This window comes from Pinus tabuliformis, chromosome 3_1, assembly GCF_031772625.1.
Source record: "Pinus tabuliformis cultivar Carrire ecotype Pingquan chromosome 3_1, CPIR1, whole genome shotgun sequence".
Classification (NCBI taxonomy): Eukaryota; Viridiplantae; Streptophyta; class Pinopsida; order Pinales; family Pinaceae; genus Pinus; species Pinus tabuliformis.
In genome coordinates this window covers 882,608,974-882,630,331 of record NC_142301.1, presented here as the reverse complement: position 1 = coordinate 882,630,331, position 21,358 = coordinate 882,608,974, and the positions used below count along the sequence as shown (strand labels likewise).

General features: G+C 33.3%; 3 non-coding genes across 3 annotated transcripts; 2 read left to right on the top strand and 1 right to left on the bottom strand.

Moving 5' to 3' along the window:
• Positions 1–12,122: 12,122 nt before the first annotated feature.
• On the bottom strand, positions 12,123–12,195 carry TRNAA-AGC (transfer RNA alanine (anticodon AGC)). The gene has a single exon. It is a non-coding gene; the product is annotated as a tRNA-Ala (tRNA).
• Positions 12,196–12,501: 306 nt separating this feature from the next.
• TRNAL-CAG (transfer RNA leucine (anticodon CAG)) lies at positions 12,502–12,582 on the top strand. The gene has a single exon. It is a non-coding gene; the product is annotated as a tRNA-Leu (tRNA).
• Positions 12,583–13,262: 680 nt separating this feature from the next.
• On the top strand, positions 13,263–13,343 carry TRNAL-CAG (transfer RNA leucine (anticodon CAG)). The gene has a single exon. It is a non-coding gene; the product is annotated as a tRNA-Leu (tRNA).
• The last annotated feature ends 8,015 nt before the right edge of the window (positions 13,344–21,358 follow it).

The following is a 21,358-nucleotide window of genomic DNA, read 5'->3' as shown; positions in this document are numbered from 1 at the left end:
TAATTGATATTATTGGTTGTTTATGGTTATACCTATGGACAAAAAATTGGTGTTATTTAATGATAATTAGGTCATTTTTTAGAAATTAATGCATATTTATCTTTGGATAAACATGTAGGATTTATCCTAACTTGGTTCTAATTTTCATCCATGTATATGAATCCTTATTATGCCGATAGGTATTTTCTTTGTGGGGCTGGGGTGAGCAATCCTTATTATGCAGATAGGAATTTTCTTTGTGGGGTTGGGGTGAGTAAACATTATTCACCCTAGTCAATAGGCATCCTTCATTTTCGTCTTCCTCACTGCAATCAAAATTAAACACATGGAAATGTTGAGGACGATAGTTTCAACAGTGACATTGGGCCCCAATCCAAATAGTTCTCCAATGTCTATTCCCTATCTGATTGTTGAATTCTCATTTTTCCTAGACAACTTCCTCATATCATCCAAGATGAAGTGCTCACACGTGCTCAACATGTTCTTGTACTTGCTCAACACTTTGACGCTCTCAGTTTTTTGGGATCCAGATTCAGTTTGGCTTCAACTTGATCTAAGAATAGTAGGCCCACTTGGATGGGTGATCCAGAGTAATTGGTTCCTATTGGAGATTCCAGACTACTAGAAGACATCCACCAAACTCTTTTCTCTTTTCTATGTTCTTGGAGATGAGCCCCAGAACGTCTTTAAAGAAGGTGGAAGGTAAGGCCAACCTCTCTTCCAGGTCTTTAGCCACACAGAGAACGATGCATCCAGTGAAGTAACAATTATTGCAAAAACAACTTAAAAGTAATGGCATCTCTCAACATGAAACCAAAGGATAGGTGTTTTACAAATAGATCATATATATGACTCTGGAATGAAACCACATGCAGTGGAATCATAAAATCATGTGCAAGAATAATGTGGTGTTCCCCTATATGTATCAACAAGAAGCATCATTGATGTTTTTCATTGTTCTCTTTCCCACTTACCCCTCCTCTTCCAGTGCTAAATTGATTAAGGGGAGCTCGTACATGCCTACTGCATAGGGCTGAGCAATTCTATTTGTGTATAACCTATTATTTCGAAGGAAAATATTATATGGTCGGTCATTGATTTGAGTGATGCATATGCATGGGTTAACATTGTAAAATCACGAAAAGGAGGTGGGCATTTGATCATACTAATGATAAGATTAAAAATAAACCTTTAAATAAAGAGAAAATTGTGACGAAACTACCTTTGAAACTACAAAATTTAGCAAACTGAAACTTGAAGCCAAAGCACTGCACCCTGTATGAGATTTTACAAAACTACACTTCAAACTCGTGAGATTTTCAGAATTTCACTCTTGCAGCTTTAGAAATTTGTACATTTTTTTAACAAATTAATTAATTCTCTACAAAGTTGGGAAGATTATCTCGAAATGGAAGCATTTTATTTAGTATTCAGCTTGAGTTCAAGCATGTGCAAGTGCCCATTCAAAATGTGAGTCAAATCAGGATTCTCTAACAATTTTTTCCCAAATTTTCACTTTTGTCTTAAATTGGCACCTTTTTGCTAGCAATTGCACAAATGGTTAGCTCATAAGAGTCAGTAACCCTTTGAAAAAGCATGATTCCATCCCAAAATCCAAACCACATGGCCATAAACTTCTCCAATGTCCAATCCCTATCCAGTTGTTGAACGTCAATTCAGCCTAGACGAATTCCTCATATCATCGAAAATTAGAATATAAATACCTTTCTTATCAATGCTATCACATATGATTACAAGCATGAAATTAGATGTAGAACTTCTTACGCAAGTGCTTGAATTTCTCCTTGAGCTTCTTCATATGCTCAATGTTGTTGATTTTCAAGTAGTAATTGTGGTAACTGCTTTGATCAACCACATTGGGAGAAGTGGAGGTGCTGATAGCAAGGCTCGTTGTCGGGCCATCTGCTCTCTAAGCCTTCCTGAATGCCTTTAAATCCACAACCAAACTTTCAGGCATGCTTTCTTGTTGCATAAGGAACGATGAACTTTCTGTAACAAAGAGCTTCCTGTGATGCAATAGGCACGTTTGCTTCCTTCAAAGATAAAGGGACATAGTATAGGTTATATAGCGCGAGCTCTAGCTATTGTTGTGATGCTAATAGGACGAGAAGAAGTTAGCATGCAAGCACATGGCCCCCAAACTTCCTTGTGATGAAAGGATTCATCGCCCTCTTTGAACCATGGGAGTAATGACAACAAAATGAACTGAGTTATAGTTGTGCATTTGTTCGAAGAGACAACTAGTTATAATGTAATGCATGTGCCTCGAGAATCATGGCGAAAGATGGACATGCCGTTCCATAGGAGACCATATGAAAGAAATAATGAAAATATGGTTAGAATTCATGACATAAGGGAACACATTAATTGAGAGATAGGAGGATATTGGGAGGATGTGTATGATGTTCGTTTGCTCGCTTAAGCATTTGTTCCCCGTCAATTTATCAACATATTTTTCTGTAATGTTTTTTAAAAGTGACTTGTGATTCCTTATTTAGCAATAAAATTATGAACGAGAAGGGTGATTAACATCAAACATTTCGTTCATGCTATACACAACAAAAGAATATTCATAGTTGATAAATGAAATTGTGGAGTGTGTACGATACAATAATAAGGGTAGCATTTATGGTTATCTCCTTGGCTTGAACCTCATGTAGAAACTCATAAAGCTTACACGATAAAGAGGCATTAAACGTCAAACAATATCGATTAGGAATGTTTGGTGGATAAACATCACACTGGCTGGTATATCCTTGTAATGTTGGGTTTGATATATGGGATAAGAAATGACAAATTAGGTTAACTATGTCAATAAATAATAGTGGTTAGATATGTCAATAAATAATAGTGGTTAGATAGAAAGTTTGGTCATATTAACTAGATTTTTTATTATTTTAATTAAATTTATAACGTTTTGTTATTTTTAATTTAGTTAAAAGTGTATGTAGTAAATCACTTTTAATAGGATAATGGAATTTTATAATTTTCAAAATAGTTAAGCGTGCATTTATTCATGTTAGAGTCGAGGTGTTTTTTTTTTAATATTTAAATTAAAGCTTTATAATACTATATTGAAGCTTTTAAGGATGGCGAAGAAGGATGTTTTATGTTTATAATTGTTTGTAATAGTGAAACTTTATAAGGATGAGGAGAAGGATGTTTTTATTATTATTATTTTAAAGTATTAAAATTATAGATTTTAATAGGTATAGTTTTTTAGATTATTAAAATTAAAATTATTTAAAAATTAAATAGTAATTTTAATTTTTTAATAGTATAATAGAATTAATTATTTGGGGAAACTCAATTGGTGATGGCCGTGAAAATAAGTATTATGTGCAATGAGAACATAAGTAGGCACCTAGAGATTATATTAGTAGTTGCCAACTCCTCTAGATACAAAATAATAATAATAATAATAATAATAAAATTACAATTATTATTTATAGAAACATTACAATTACAATTTTTTAATATGGTATGCATACTTTTTTGGATTATTTAAATTAAAACTTTTTTAATACATGGAATTTCAATTTCAATTTTTTAAAATATTTATTTATTTTGTAAAACATTTATTCATTGAAATAACTATTCATATTTTATGAAATTGTATTTTTTTTTTACTGTTATAAATTTATTATTATTAATTATCTAAGTTATTAAGATTACAATTTTTTATTTTCAAGATTATAATTCTTAATTTTAATTTTTGAAGTGAAATTTTAATTTATCTAAATAATTATTCATATTTTATGAGATTGCAATTAAACTTTATAAGAAAATTATAGCTACTATTTATTAAATTTGTTGCAAATATAATTTTTAATCCTTAAATTTAAATTTATTAAAATAACAATATTATATAAACTAATTATTATTATTATTAATTTGTTATTGTTAAAATCGTAATCCCTAATTGTATTGATGAACAATAATACATACTTAAAATGATATTAATTGTTAGTTAATTGTATTGATGAACAATATTATATACTTAATGTGATATTAGTTGTTAATTAAAACGTAAATCAAATATGTAATAGTAAAAAGAGAGATGATTATCCTAATTTCTCTATGTTGAAATTGTCATTTTTAATAGTTGAATTTATAAATGTGTGATTGTTTTCACACAATGATTGATAAATTAGACGCCACAAATATAATTTTTGTACAATATATTTTTGTTTTTTTAATGCACTGTATTGTTGATCTATAATTTGATTTGTAACATTATAAAGTTCTTCGTTATAAATTATTGTTAAAATTATAATTTTCAAATTTTGATGTTTCACATTTCTTATTGTTGAAATTGCAATAAAATGTTATTATCTTTATTGATTTTGAAAATTCTAATTCTTCACAGATTGTGACATCAAATTTGCAATATTTTCTTGTTAAAATTACAAGTCACAAGTGTTCAATTATGTTCATTCAATTGTTAAAATTTCACTTTCTCATATAAAAATCCACTTTCTAAGACTTAAATAAGAGTATCGGTTTATTGAAATTATAAATTTTAATTGTTGATGTTGTACTTTTAGATATAGTGTTTTTTTAGTTAAAATGTCAACAAGAGTGACTAGGTACTTATACAACTTAATATGATGAAGATGTTTTTAATATGATGAAGATGTTCTCAAATAAGTAATGCTTACATCATCATAGATATGTTTAAATAAATGATATTTATACACATACTAAAAATAATATTATGTATTAACTAAACATAAATATCAATGTCAATGGAAGTAAATATATCTTTATATTTATGAAAGGAAAAGATTTGAGATGTACACCTAACATAAAAATGGTTATATAAAAATGTAGAAATAAAACAAATAGATATAACATTTGCATATATGTATTGTTTCAATGTAAATATCAATATCTTAAGGATAATCAAAATTGCAATTTTGCACATCTATAATTATATAGTTTGTGAGTCCTAAGTTTTATAGAATTGAGTGGCGATGACACTAATAGTAATAATAAGGTCACAACCAACCCAAACACCAAACTCATATATGAAACTCCCTTATTTGTGGCATTGTCAAAGTCTATAGATGTATACATATTCTAACCCACTCTGAATTTGAACTTGTGACATTTTAAGAGGAAACACATATCCTTAATCATTAAATCCACTCATCTATTTTAAATGATCAACACCTCTTTAAATGTTTGATAATCCTAAATTAAGATAGATTTATACTTTTTTCCTCTTAATAAAAATAAATATTTAACAAGTAAACCTCTTAAAACATCACAAATATTATGATTTTTTTTTAAATAAATAGTATAATATAAATCACTATTAAACTTACTTAAAAAAATTAAAATTAAAATCCAAACTAAAATAAATAGGCTATATTTAAAATTAATATAGACTAGCACAACGATATTAATTAAATCCATCTATGATACTTCATAATACATCTCACATTGAAAAGATTTAAGAAAAAAAAACAAAATCACAAAAATTAATTAAATTATTATTGTATTTTAAATTTCTATTATTGTTGTTTTTATTAATTATAAAAATAATTAATATATGAGTTAAACATATATACATTAAAAAATAAAATTATGTAACATGATTATTAACTTGTAAATAGGTTTTGTTACCATATCATGGCTTATCAATACGACGTGCACAAAAAACCATAAGTCATTTGATATGACACTTATTTATATGATACATATTTTTCTAATTAATAAAGTTAATTAAAAAGTTAGAAATGACATCACTACTTTTGAAATAAATATCAACATTTGATTTGTGATTACTACTCCACTTAACAATTATTGATAATTACTCAAATCCTTTTTCCAAAATAGAGGTATTTCAAAATAGACACCCTTATAAACGTATATATTATTAAAGGAATAAAATGATCTCTCAGATAATAATTTTTATTTTATTTTATTTCTAATAATCAAAATATAAATTTAATATACCCTTTACACCTGATGTGCTCCCATGATAGTAGATTTGGACAACAACCCATATTTCGCTATCACATGTACAACCTTATCATGTCCCATCACAGTGAGGCAACAACTTTTGTCTTCATTAAAAGAGACCTTGTAGATAGCATGTCGACAATCATTGTCTACCTTCGCTACCATCTTCAACAATTGCCTCTTTCATTCTTTATGTATACTACTCAAATGCATAACTCATACTTTCTCTCTTCTATTTAGACCATGTATGAGTGGAAACATAAAGGGTTTGCATATATACATGGTTTCCTATGGTTAGAAAATGCACCAAATATAGACAACCTCGACTGGGACAATCCAACGTTGTTGCTACCAAGTCCTTCTTCAATACATACATTATTTCTTGGAACCCTTGAGCCCTCCATCAAAGTAAGCCAGGAATACATCAATCGATAGTTCGTGAGCCCTACCTACTTGCAACCAATGATATCCTTGCTTCTAATGAGCTCCAAGACTAGGCGGTGTTTGCTAACTTTGTCCAATGCCACACAACTAGTCATCCCCTTACATGCGTTCACAAAAATATAACACTATTGAATCTTGCCGATATGGAGTCTCTTAGAAATTACGTGAAATCCGCTTCCATGCACATCAATGCTTCTAGCTGGACAACTCATAGTCCTACTAGAAATGTTGATAGACTTAACATCCACAACCTTTACATGCTTACCATGTGGAGGGCCGACATTGACTTCCAAGCCTGTCCTTTTGTGTCATGTTATCTTAAACTACATTTCCCAATATGAACTAAAAGGAGAGACAAATTCTAAAATTTATCATTAGATGCTCTCGCACCTTGCACAAGTTCTCCTCTTGATGCCCCTATAGTCACTGTCATATCAAACTCCCAATTGAAATGATTGTTGATAGGGACATCAATGCATAGGAGACATACCACATACTCCAAAATCTCCCCCCAACACAATGTAGTAATTCTTTTGTCCCCCTAAATGTCAAGAATTGTTTTCAAAAGTGTTTTACATAACTTGGATGGCCATCTTCCAGCAACACCCTTCATCACTTCCTATATGCAAATGCCTCCTTCACTCAAGACATTGTTCGTTATTGAGGTTGCATGCTCTTTGTCATTCTCCTCTTGCTAGGAAAAAAACATCGTGGAAGCATATCTACCTCGACATCGTCACACACGTCTTGCCTCAAAACACTTCCATCCCATCTCATGATGCAAACTACTATGCCGATTTTTGTTGGAGTGAGCTACTCTTGTACCACCCTTTCCACAAGTTATCTGATGACATTGGTGAAACTGATAGAGAGCTTATTGTACACTGGAGACAACAATTCCTTTCTCAACTCCACCAAGTAACAAAATCGTCCATGATGACCTTCACATGCTTGGCCACTGTAACTTTGATGTAAACCATAACTAGGCCCATACTCTTACCCCTTCAAACATGCCCATAACTGGGCCCATACACTTCAAAGAATTCAACCACTCCTCCACACAACTCCGCCATCTCCCCTCTCCAAATCCACACTCCTTTATCTCCTTGTCCCCCAACCAAAGCATGGCTTTCAATATCATTCTTACCCACTTTTCAAGAAATGCCTCCACTACATTGCTAAAGATTATCATCCAAGGTACTGCTGGGAAATGAAAGCCTTTCCTAATTGGTTGTTGCGAGGATATATTAATGGCCAACTTTGTCAATAGAGAAAACCCTCTACTCTTGTTTGCTCCAACAAGTGTTGCAGTCTTCCACATAAATGCACTAACAATACAATTTGGCCTTCGCAACCTTGTCTCTTCTATGCACCCTTTGGAAAGTCATTATTTTCTAAATCTCCAAGGACTTGCAAGGACTGTCATTGTTTTGGGACAAATATGTTAGTGTAACTTTATTCTTAAATTCACCTCTTGCTACATTCTTTAGAAGATATATAAAAACTCAAATTTTGATTGTATTTCATTGTCCATATTTCACTTCATTATTTCCTTCCACATTCCCCCCACTTCTCCTATCGATATTCCTTTGCACCTCTCAGTGAAATTGCTAGTATCTTATGGTGTTTAAGATTATACCTATGGACAAAAAAATGATGTTATTTTTTTTAACAATAACAAGTATTTTTGTATTAGATGAAGATCTGGCAAGGAGCCAGAGAAATGAAAGGTACAAAACTTAGAAGAACAATTGATCTCTGCCTCTTACAAGAGGGCTTCAAAATTGAGGCAAAGATGCTACATTGTATTGTGAATGAAATTCTATGCAATCTTAGAGGCCTGCAGGTGAAGATGGCACAAAATTGTAACCCAGAAAGATAAATAAGCAATACATTGTGTAAAAACTGGAGGCAATTGAATATCCTCTGTGTAGACTTTGCAAAGAAATCAATAACCCTTTCTTTAATTGTTTGTTCCTCTTTGTCTTCTTCTTTGGAGACCGTCTTGCCACTGAGTGGAAAATGTTGTCTTTAATTACTGAACCATACTATTTGACTATGGTGCTTTGGATTTGCCTTTCTGAGTTTGAAACTAAAGGGTATGTGTGTGTAGAGATACCATTGCTCACTAGATTGAACTGGGAGTGCTTTAAAGGGGGCCTGTGAAGTTTTTTCCACAAAGATACTTGGATTTTAGCCATGTAAAAATTTACGTATTGAAAGCTGAGATTATTTAATGTTTGTGTTGAGAGGTGCTCACTTTGGAGAAGACTAGTGGAGTTGAATTTGTGCACCATTATGGAGGGTATTCAATGTTTAATTGATACTTGATTTGGATGGTTCCATGACTTAGCATAGCACCTTCATTAGCCTTTTTGTCAGCGATTTAATTTCTGTCCCTCAAGACATGACATACATCTAATTTCTTGAAAAATAAAAAAAATGATGTTATTCAATGAAAAGAATGGTAAAAAAATATATTCTTCATTCTTAATCCATGCCAACCATCTAAACCAAAAGTCATCAAGTCGCTGATTTCTCTATTACCAAAGGTAAACGTTTTACTACTAAGTCTTTACGAAGATGAGAGGTAGAAGCTCAAATTAGAACATGTAATATTGTTTTTTTTAACATGAATTTGTATTTTATCCTAGCCCTTCCCCATCTTGATTAATGTTTGTTGTGGTGCCACTTATCTTGTTATGTGTGTAGTTGCTTAACATGTATTCCTTTTGTAAACCTCATTTTTTAAATTTTGAGATGACATTTGTTAGGTTCTTTTTTCCTAAAGTTTCATTGACCACTAATTCTCATTTTTCATTTTCTAGATTGTAAGAGCATATCACTTTTCATTATTAATTTTTGAAAAAATTGCCCAAATATTTTATTGTAACAACTACATGATGTGAAAAATACTCGTTATACTTTTTTTAATTATTATCCTAAGTTTATATATATTTATTCTACTGTGCTTATATATGAATAAAAATATGTTGAATAAATAAATTTTATAAATTAAAAAATAATAAAACAATGTTTTTCTCAACTTTATACAACATTTATTATTGTTTTTCATTAAAGTATATCATATATCGTTATAACTTAATCTTTAAATGAACAAATTTCCACCTTTTTAAAGTATAAATTGTCTGGGGAAATTCAATTGGTTAATCCTAAAAATGTGAAGTAACTGAAACTAAAAAGCTTACTCAGGTTCAAGTCTCCTGTTATGACGAGGCTATGAGAAAGAAAACATATTATAACCCTAGAAATTTACTGATAATTACTGTCAACAATCTAATTTACTGATAATTACTAAAAGACTCACTCAAGTTCAAATCCCCTGTTATGACTCGGGCGATGAGAAGGAAGACATATTGTAATCCCAGAAATTTATTGATAATTACTGTCAGATAAACTGCTGCATTCCAATATATGGCAAACAAAGATATAACTTACTGGTTCAGGATGGGGAACATTGGGTCTGCTTACGGATGTGCAATCTGGATGAGTTTCCAAAAAAAATTGGTCTGGAGCTTACAAACTGTTCTGCAATCTGGATGAGTTTCCGTAAGGTTGAATCTTATTTCCAAAAAAAATGGTCTGGAGCTTACAAACTGGGAAAAAGATCCTCATTGGGCTTGATCTAATCATGGGCGGGGGAGATGACATCAATATATCACAGATGCTTTTAAATTTCTTTCATAGAAAGGGGTACTTTACATGGAATAAGGTTATTGCGGCATGGCAGGGCCCCTTCCCATCTTGGAAGAATGTCACATATATAGGGATGACAGGTGTTTTGGCACAACAGTGGAAGCAGATCAAATGCTATTTGAGAAACTGTGGTTTTTGCCGTACATTGGATGATGATGTACTCATTTGGAAGGGCACAAGTGCAATGGACTCTGTCTGTGTAAAGGATATCTATTCAAACCTTATAAGTTTAAAATGTGCTCAATCTTTTCCCTACTTTGCAGTAATCTTTTGGAAAACTGGATGTCCTTATAAAACCATCTTTTTCTCATGGTTGGTTTACCATAACAAAAACCTGTCATGGGATAATTTACAAAAGAGAAATTGGTCTGGTCCTGGGTATTGTTATGCATGCAAATCTGCTGAAGAAAACAATTATCACATGTTTTTTCAATGTCATATATCTTAGCATCTCTAGCGTGTCCTTGCTACATATTTTGGTTTCCCCTATGTTTCTCATGTCTCTATAAAAGAGGCTTTTGCTTGGTGGAGCAGTCAGAAAGAATCATGGAGGCTTATCATGTTACTTGTTCTCTGGTTTATATGGAAGTAAAGGAATTACATTATTTTTCAGGACAGAAAGGAGCCTTTCATGGTTGTTTTTGATAACATAGTATCCCTCTACAACACAATCCCAACAAAAACTTCTCAGAGTAATAAGTCAAATCAATCAAAACGATCTCCAGAACTTATGGTTTTTCCAAGAGCGTTTTTTGACGGAGCAGCTCAAAATGATATTTGCGGATGTGGGGTTCATATTATTATGGAGAATAACCTGCAATATCAAATTTTCTGGAATGGGGGAAAGGGTACCAATATCAAAGCAGAGGCTATGGCACTGGCAGGACTTCTTTCCATCTGTCATTTTCTAAACATTCATTCCTGTCTGATTTGTGGAGACTCCAAAGTCATTATTGATCATGTCACAGGGAAGAATCATATCAAAAAACAACATCTTTTTGGCTGGATGAATAGAATCATGTCTCTATGGAGGAGGATGGAGGGCTACTCAATTCAACATATCTACAGATCTCAAAATTCACAAGCTGATATATTATCCAAGAAAGGTCTACTCTCCAAAGCGGGTATCTAGAATATGGAGGTAATATTTGAAGCAGAAAAATTCTCCATTCAGGAATTCTCCTCCCTGGTACTTAACCTCAAATTTTCATTGCAGAATCCCAGGTATGTCCTTCCTGTATGTCCTCCCTGTTTACTGTATTTTGTTTTTTGTATCTGCCGCTGTTATACCCACTGGTGGTTAAAACGATCCTATACTTTACTGGATATTGCTGGTTTGGCATTTTCGCCACTTTTTATTTATCAAAGCTGTTTTATCACCTTCTCAAGCCTACTGCTGTCTAATCTGCTGTCCAATAGTCCAATATGGCGATTTTCTATGGTTCCGACTCTTCTGAATTTGTCATTGTTCAGATTTGGTCTGACTTATTTCACAAGCTATACATGATGTAATATTTTTGTCCATTATATATCTTATATAATACAATCAAGTTTTTTTCGCTTAAAAAAAACTGCCGAATTCCATTGAGTGATTTTTTTTTCACCATTTTTCTGTGTGTTATTATGAAATCTGAATTACACTCTCTTGGTTTATTTTCTCTGAGCGGTTTTTCCTCTGTTATTATGAATTCTGAATTACACCCTCTTAACTAAATCTATGAAATAAAAGAAATATTAAAAAAATAGCTTCATCGAGAAGACTTGAAATGAACTGTGTTTTTTTACGGACACCCTCTTAACTAAATTTATGAAATAAAAAATTAAATTCATCCAAACACTTTGAAATTGAACGGTTATTTTTTCCTGTTATTATGAAATCTGAAATGAACGAACTTTTTGTCATGTTATTATTAAATTTGAACGGTATTTTATCTGAATTACACCCTAAAGCAAACTAATAGCGCATCGGTTGGAGATGCGGGGTATCGATCCCCGTACCTCTCGCATGCTAAGCGAGCGCTCTACCATCTGAGCTACATCCCCCTAGTGAAAACAAAATTCTAAACGATCGTTTAGAGCAATCATTAAATCGAGAGTGTTTAAACATATGAAATTGAACGACATGTTCCACACAAAATTATGGTTAAACTGGCCGATGTAACGTATTCATATTGTCCGGTAGAAATTGGTCATGGACTCTGGTAAAATGCAAGCACCTCGGGGAGGACTCGTGCCCGCATTGGTCGCATGACGAGCAGGATTACTAGCTCAAGATGGCCGTATAAATTACTACGAAATAACTGAATTAGGATATTAGTATGTATTTTGATATTATGGTTTATTGACATCGTCAAGATGGCCGAGTTGGTCTAAGGCGCCAGTTTCAGGTACTGGTCCGAAAGGGCATGGGTTCAAATCCCATTCTTGACAAAAGCAGAAATTTCATTTTCTGCTTAATGAATCGAAAGTTATGTAGGGTATGGGTTCGAATTCCATTCTCGACAAGAGTCCGTATTCTTTCTATTTATTAACCAACAGTTCTGGGTTCGAACAAGAGTCAAATTTCATTTTCTGTTTACTGAATCGAAAGTTATGTAGGGTATGGGTTCCATTTCCATTCTCGACAAGAGTCCGTATTCTTTCTATTTATGAAGCAACAGTTCTGGGTTCGAATCCCATTCTTGACAAGAGTCAAATTTCATTTTCTGCTTACTGAATCGAAAGTTATATAGGGTATGGGTTCGAATTCCATTCTCGACAAGAGTCCGTATTCTTTCTATTTATGAACCAACAGTTCTGTTTCAATATTATCCGTTCGATACTTTACCTAATTAAGTTTAATGTTCCATTTTCGACCAGAGTCCGTTTTCTTTCTACTTACTGAACCAACAGTTTACTGACATCGTCAAGATGGCCGAGTTGGTCTAAAGTTATATAGGGTATGGGTTCGAATTCCATTCTCGACAAGAGTCCGTATTCTTTCTATTTATGAACCAACAGTTCTGTTTCAATATTATCCGTTCGATACTTTACCTAATTAAGTTTAATGTTCCATTTTCGACCAGAGTCCGTTTTCTTTCTACTTACTGAACCAACAGTTTACTGACATCGTCAAGATGGCCGAGTTGGTCTAAGGCGCCAGTTTCAGGTACTGGTCCGAAAGGGCATGGGTTCAAATCCCATTCTTGACAAAAGTGAAATTTCATTTTCTGCTTAATGAATCGAAAGTTATGTAGGGTATGGGTTCGAATTCCATTCTCGACAAGAGTCCGTATTCTTTCTATTTATTAACCAACAGTTCTGGGTTCGAACAAGAGTCAAATTTCATTTTCTGTTTACTGAATCGAGAGTTATGTAGGGTATGGGTTCCATTTCCATTCGTCCGTATTCTTTCTATTTATGAACCAACAGTTCTGGGTTCGAATCCCATTCTTGACAAGAGTCAAATTTCATTTTCTGCATACTGAATAGAAAGTTATGTAGGGTATGGGTTCGAATTCCATTCTCGACAAGAGTCCGTATTCTTTCTATTTATGAACCAACAGTTCTGTTTCAATATTATCCGTTCGATACTTTACCGAATTAAGTTTAATGTTCCATTTTCGACCAGAGTCCGTTTTCTTTCTACTTACTGAACCAACAGTTATGTTTCAGTAATTTCGGTTCAATACTTCATCGAATTAAATTTGGATGTCAACAGTCTGTATATTCTCTGTTATATGCTTTGCCAAAATAAATTTCAATGTCAAGGTTCCGTTTTCTCAGTTCTATGCTTTACCAACATAACTTCTAATATTTAGTTCTTCCTCCACTCATACAAATATTAAGTTCTTCCCCTAGTTCTTCCTCCACTAATACAAATATTAAGTTCTTCCCCCACTCATAGATGTTTATGTCAAACTGTTATTCACGGGCCATACAGCAACAAATTTGGGTATTTCCGAAATTGGATATTTATACGTGAGTTTTAACTAAGTTAGCAACATTAACAGGTAAATCAATGAACAAAATTTATTAAAATCTTTATTTATTTAAAAAATTTCATTCATAATTAAAACATTAATTATCTACTTATTTATCAGGTAAAATAATATTTAATAAATTTGTATATTTTTTAAACACAACATGAAGTTTTCCTATATAATATTTATAATATATTAATAATAAATATATACTTTATTTTTATATCTATTTATGTTTATATATTTTATTTATATATAAATGGAGTAAATAATATTTATTTTGTAATTTTGTTTTAAATAAAATTATTATCTAGTGGAAGAGGCATTTTTTACACTTATTTTGAAAAATGTGTAATTGCTTTTTTCATTAACATAGAGTTGATTACTATATATATATATATTAAAACAGAGTGGATATTTTATATTCAAAATTTGGATTCCAAGGTCATAAGTGTTTTACATTGTCTCAACAACACTTGCTTCAGTGTTACGAAGTGTTTCCACATCCCAATACAACTATGAAATTATTTTCTTTCCCCTACTAGCCCTGTATACTATAAGAAAACACTGAAACCTACCATAAGGCCTGAAATACAATCCTAATATCAAAACAAAACGACAATTCATAAGTGGACATTATCCGAGATTGGACTTCCCCTCGTCCTTGCTGACATGCTTGCCTCGGCTGCTTGGACTTGTGCCTGAGTCGTCGATTCCTCCCTCGTTCTGAAGCTGAGCCACAACCTCCTTCGGTAGTCCTGCAATAATCCCCTTGACCTCTACATATACGTTGTTGCTGATCGGGAGGACGCCATGCGTCCTATCCTTTCCCCACTTGTCCAAACTTTCGAATGTGTTTACCCGCATCATCCCTATATCATTATTAGTCATGCCAAAATTTATTGTCACCTTGACCATCATTTAATTAAGGAGTGGGAAGGTGGCCATCATCTCTCTCATCGATCTCATATCTCCTTGCTCCCAAGAGCGCTCCACAATTTTCCATTTCGTCAGCAACCTTATTCAGGTGACAAAGAATGTGAAAGGAGGAGTATTTCTCAAATTTTGTGCGCTGGTATCTGATTCTTTTAACTATGGGGGAATTGTTGTCGAAAGAATGTACATTTGAGAACATTCTTATAACCAACGAAGAATCCCCAACAATGTTTATTCTCTTTATTCTGAGAGTGTGAGCGAGGTCCAATCCTTTCCACAAGGCGAAAAACTCAACCTTGTTGTTGGTGGCCACTCCCAATCCCCATGCATATTTTGTCTCCAGTTGTTCCTCGGGGCTACAAAGGACCCCTCCTGCTCATGCCTCCCCTATTTAGAAAAAATATTAATAACAAAAATAATATTTCAATATTAATAGTAAATAAAATATTTTAATATCCACCTTAATTAAAATATTGATATAATCTATTAGTAAAGATAATGATTGACTTTAAGTGTATGACATGACATGGTTAAGTAGATATGATTAGAAGAGGAGATGGATGACCAGCATTGAAGTATGAAAGAGGATCATTTAAATGTGATGTGTTAAATATTAGATTGGTGTGTGTCTTAAGGGAATGTGCTTCCGTGAGAATGCTACATAATTATACAACATGTTTGGCTCAAATCAAGAGGGGTACATGAGGTTTTCACTTCGTGAACCTTTGTTATAGTACTTGTGTTCATGAAATATTAAATAATAATTCTAATTTCACCATATATTGATAAATGTAATGTAACCTCAAATTATTAAATAAGTAAAAATAATAACAATAATAATAAAAAAATAAAAATATATACTTAATAAAAAAGGAAAAAAACACAACTCACAAGGCTTTGCATTGGTGGTGAATGGGTGCACTGCTTAGGCACTTTTTGCAAAAAGGGCACTGGTTCAAATCCTACATGGGTGTTAGTTTACAATTAAAAAAAGAAGGAAAAACCACTAAAAAGAAGACATAAAGGAAAAATCATAATTAGAAAAGAATTGAATATGACAAGTGCACCTTAGGGATTGAATTTTTTATGATATGCGGATTCTTATAAGGAAGATATGTTTTGGGGGCTTGGGGCAATATGATAATAAGTTCTAGCATATTAGTATAATGAGGACTCAATGGTGGGCATAAGGATTTGGTGTAGTTGAGCCTATGGTTGGGTGGAGAGTTGCCCCCCCACATGTTGTTTGCGATGAGTAGGATCAAAGTGGAGTAACAATTCGATATATTATATTTGTAAGAGGATTCTTCAACTCGCAAATAAGTTCCACCATTTACGTAAACTTTGTAATTGAGAATATATATATATATATATATATATATATATATATATATATTTATCTTTTTTTATTTTTTATGAAATCCTATAAATATGATTATCAATCTATTACAATAAATACATCCCAAAATACTTATATTGAAACTCCCCAAATGCATCTTTTCAAAAAAAGAAAACACCTTATTTTTACTAGATATCTCTTTTTATGATTCCAATACACATAAACCCTCAATAGCTATGTATCCGTATCAATACCTACAATATATTAATTTTTTTCACAATAATTTTATTTATTTATAAATAAACATAACCAGAAATAAATAACAAAATAAAACTCCCTTAAATAACCTAAATACAATTGATACATAATAATAATTTAAAAATATAATCCAAGACTGAACTCTAAGAGAGCAACTGTTAGGCCCCTATACTACTAGTGTAACCCCTTATTGTTATTAGTACAACCCACTTATTATATTGATGTACCCATGTAGTGACCATATTTTTACTATTGTGCCACAAAGAAGCCCACTATTGTTATTATTGTGCCCTTACATTATTATTGTTATGTCGACTCTGATTATGTTATGACCCCTTAGACTCCTATATATAGAAAGGAGGTCTTTTCATTTGTATCATCGAAGAATTGTTCATTTATGTAATGTAAAGGAGGTTGCCCCCTCGAAGAGGCTGAATTTTAAGGCGTTGATCTATCTTTTCTATCTTTTTCTTGAGCTGGTTTCATAACATTTGGTATCAGAGCTTTGGATTCTAGGGTTTCACTGTTCCAAACAGGTCATCGTGGCATTTTTCGCTATAACTTTTTTTTGTGACGTTTTAGAAGCTAAAAAAATCCATTTGAGAAGACATTGCACTGAATCTCGGGTCCGAATTTCAGAGCTTTTCGCGCTATATTTACGGAGATATGATCTGCGGAAGTTGGTCTTTTTGCAGACTCTTGAATTACATTCCAAACAGGTGACCTGGGGAAAATCGTCATAACTTTCTCTCTGAGAATTGGATTGAAATTTCGTAAGAAGGTACAGAAAGAGGACGGACTGTAGTTTCTTGTATATATTTTTCAGAGCCAAAGGTCGAAATAGTGACACGTGGCACTTCATACAAGTTCGCTCTTCTGGAAAGGTCTATAATCAGGTCATCTTGGGAGATTGTGCATAACTCTTTCTTGGAGAATCCAATTTGGATCAGACTGGTGGCATTGGAAAGAGGACGCAGAGGGCTACTACAGGTCGCAATTTCAGAACTTAAAGATCCGAAAGTACAGAGTTACAGTCGTTTCAAGATCGAGCTCCTAAAATTAAGAAAAAGCAAGATGAGGAAGTTTGGTGGCAAGGATCCGGTAAATTGGATACTTCAGATGGAGAAATATTTTGATCTACATGGTGTACCACTGTTACAAAAGGTATGTATTGCATCTTCATATTTAGAACCGGATCAATTTTATGGTATGAAGGGCTTTGTTCTCGTAAACAACTTGTTACATGATCAATTTTCATGGAGGAAATGATAGCACATTATGAGGATACAAAGAGCAACACCTTCTTTAGAGCAACACCACAACAATTGGAAAGAGTAAAAGGGCTTTGTGACATAGTGGAAAGCAAAATTATGGAAACTAGGAAGCATACCCCTCAAAACTATAAAGATGGAAGTGTTGTTTCTCCCAGCCTTCCACAACCTACAAGGGTTACACCACAACAATTGGAAGAAAAAAGAGAAAAAGGGCTTTATTACAATTGTGATAGCAAATGCACTAAAGGTCATAAGTGTGCTGAGAAGAATTATTTTACATAGAATATGAAGAGGAGGAAGAAAATGATTAATAAACATCAAAAGAAGAGGATATATGCCAGGACCCCACCCCAGAGAAAGAATAAATGAATCATACCATTCTTGTAAAGCATTGGCAAGAATTACCACTCCTAAAACTCTCAAGATAGAAGGACATATCAAGAAGAAAAAGGTGTAAGAAGTGCAACATCACATCGAGAAAGAAGAAATGAATCCAACCATATCTTGTAATTCATTGGTCGAAATTACCACTCCTCAAACTATCAAGATAGAAGGACACATCAAGAAGAAGAATGTTCAAGAAGTGAAAGATCACATCGAGCATCAAGAAATGAATCCGACCATATCTTGTAAAGGATTGGAAGAAATTACCACTCCTCAAACTCTAGAGATAGAAGGACATATCAAGAAGAAAAAGGTTCAAGTAGAGAAAGATCACATCGAGCATCAACAACAAGTTCTCCAACTTTTAAAGGATAACGCCACTTCGGTGCAAAATCAAACGAAACAACAGGTAGATCAACATCGTAGTGAAAATGTTTTGATGTAGGTGATTGGGTATTTTTACTGCTACATCTCAAGCAAGCTATTTATGAGAAGGAAATGTTGGCAATACTACATGCACTTAAAAAATGGCGACCTTACCGAATGGGAAGACTCTTCAAGGATGAGGATGTGGAAGCATTGTTTTATGCTATTTCTATTATCCAACCAGATTGGATAAATGAAGCAAGGGATGAATGGAAGAAGGACGAAGAAGTATGGCCACTTATTCAAAAGTTTCAAAAGATCCCAATTCAAACAATATTGCCAGAAATTGAAGAGGAAGGAAAAATCATATTGGAACCTGGAGCAGTCACAAAAACAAGAACCTGACAGCTACGAATTGATCAATTTCAGAGTATCTCATCAAGTGGAAGAACTTACCCGTTGAAGATTCCACATGGGAGGACAAGAATTTTATACAGAAGCATCAAGAACTACTCAAGCGTCACAACTCGATGTGAGATCTACCTATCACCTGGTCTAAAGAATTTGTTACAGTGATATTTATAATTTTGATATTAGTTCTAATCTGGCATCTAAACTTTGATAAGCTGACTTAGTTGATTTGATTTCACAGTACTGATTTGTGTAGCGGCTAAACATATTGGTTTGGTAAAGTGTTATGTTTACGGAGAGCATTGTATGAAGTAAACTCCTCGATCTTGATGTATCTACATTGACAGTTATCTAGTGAATCTAGGATGATGTGTTGATCCAAACCTCTACTTCAAAAGTGTTCCAAGGTATGATTTTGATTTTGGTTTTTGTTTTATATGCTAATGGTCTACTAGTGATAGGTAATGAGCCTCTGATGATCTAAGTAAGAGGGAGATGGATTTTGAAGCTCAAAATAATGAATCATGGCATGATGAATCAATTTATGAAGTTGGGAAAAGAAAATATATATTGCAAAGCTATTGAAGAAGTGTTGAAAAGTGGAAATGCAAATCCTTGGACACTCTAATTGAATTTCAAGAAGTTGTGAAGAGATATTGTTGAACTCAACTTGGAAACCGATAATTGATTGAAGCATTGATGTTCCAATTGAACACCCATCCGTTTACATATATTTTGTACATAGAACCTAATTCTATTCAGACACATAGACTTTCCACCAAGAAACCTTCGATATATTTTCGTGGAATGAACAATTTTTGGACTAAGACATTCTTCCTATGCTATTTGACTACATGGATGTAATGATGATGTTTGGGATTATTATTGATGAGCACTTTTGGTTGCTATCTTAGTATGATATATGCCATGATATGAGAGTTTGTATCTTTCAGTATGACCGAGCACGAGTACGAGGTTGCTAGCATGGCTAGCTGTGAGGGAGGATGAAGAAGCTCTTTGGAAAGTTGTTTGAAAAAGTTCTAGATATACATGGATACATTGAAAATGACAAAGAATGGGAACCGATTGGAAAATAATATTTCATGTAGGTAAGACTAAGACACCTTCATTGAGACAGTGTTGATGTACGAGACAAGCTTAGGCTAGCGTTTGACACCTCCTTGAGAGGGAGGATGACTATGATATCCTTTTTAAGATATGTATATATTTTTTTATTATGATATTTGATTTGATGTCCTGCATGAATAGGAGACTAATGTTATTGAGATATGATGATTACCAGATATGATCATGATGATATGTTTTTGATCTACACAGAGCAGGACTGGTTGAGAACACTAAACCAACTCTTCCCCCCTATCTGAGCTCCCAGGGTGAGGAATTGAGATAGAGGGTTCCTAAGGTTGAGGGATCTCTAGATAATAGGGTCGTAGATGTTTCTCCCCTATCTGTTACCCATACGGTTGGAGATGTTTCTACCCTATCTGGGTCTTTGTAGAGTATAACCCAATTTGTGTCATACCCATAAGCTTAGCTTGTTTGGATTACCACTCCCAATCTGGCCAATGAGTTGAGAGTGTACTTAGGGTTGTACAACTGAAGTTGATTATGATGCAGGTGTTCGACCACATAACTCTTGAGAGTCTTCGTTGGGAAGATCAGTGAGAAATATGATGGGTTAAGATGTGCTCCCCTATATCAACTATTTCTCTATATGGGGTTGTAGATGTTTAGCTCCCCCATGAGATTAATGGTTGAGATATGCTCCTTGATGTGGTTATAGGTTGAGATTTGATCCCTGATGATATTCTCTTTGATGTTGATGTGTGTCATAGATTTGACTCCCTGTCGATGTTCGCGGGTGGTAGCCCACTGGCAGAGATTCTGGGTAGTATCCCAATGAATAGAGGGTAGTAGCTTAGGCTCCCCTCTGATGACAAATTCTTCTTCTTTAAGATTCGAGAATGTTCAACATATGAGTAGGGACAATCAAGAGATAATCAAGCGATGAATCAAGATGAATAGTGACGATACGTGATGATGAGATACTTATGATTGAATATGATTTGATGACAGGATACACATATAGGTGGAATTCTCCCTAGTTTATAGGGAGTGTTAAAATATGAAAATATGGTCAAATTACACTTTGGATATCTCATTTTATGGAGATAATGATTGCATTGAATTACTCTTTCCGAGAGGATAAAAATCAACCCAAATATCACTCAAATCAGATAAGGGAAAGTGTACTT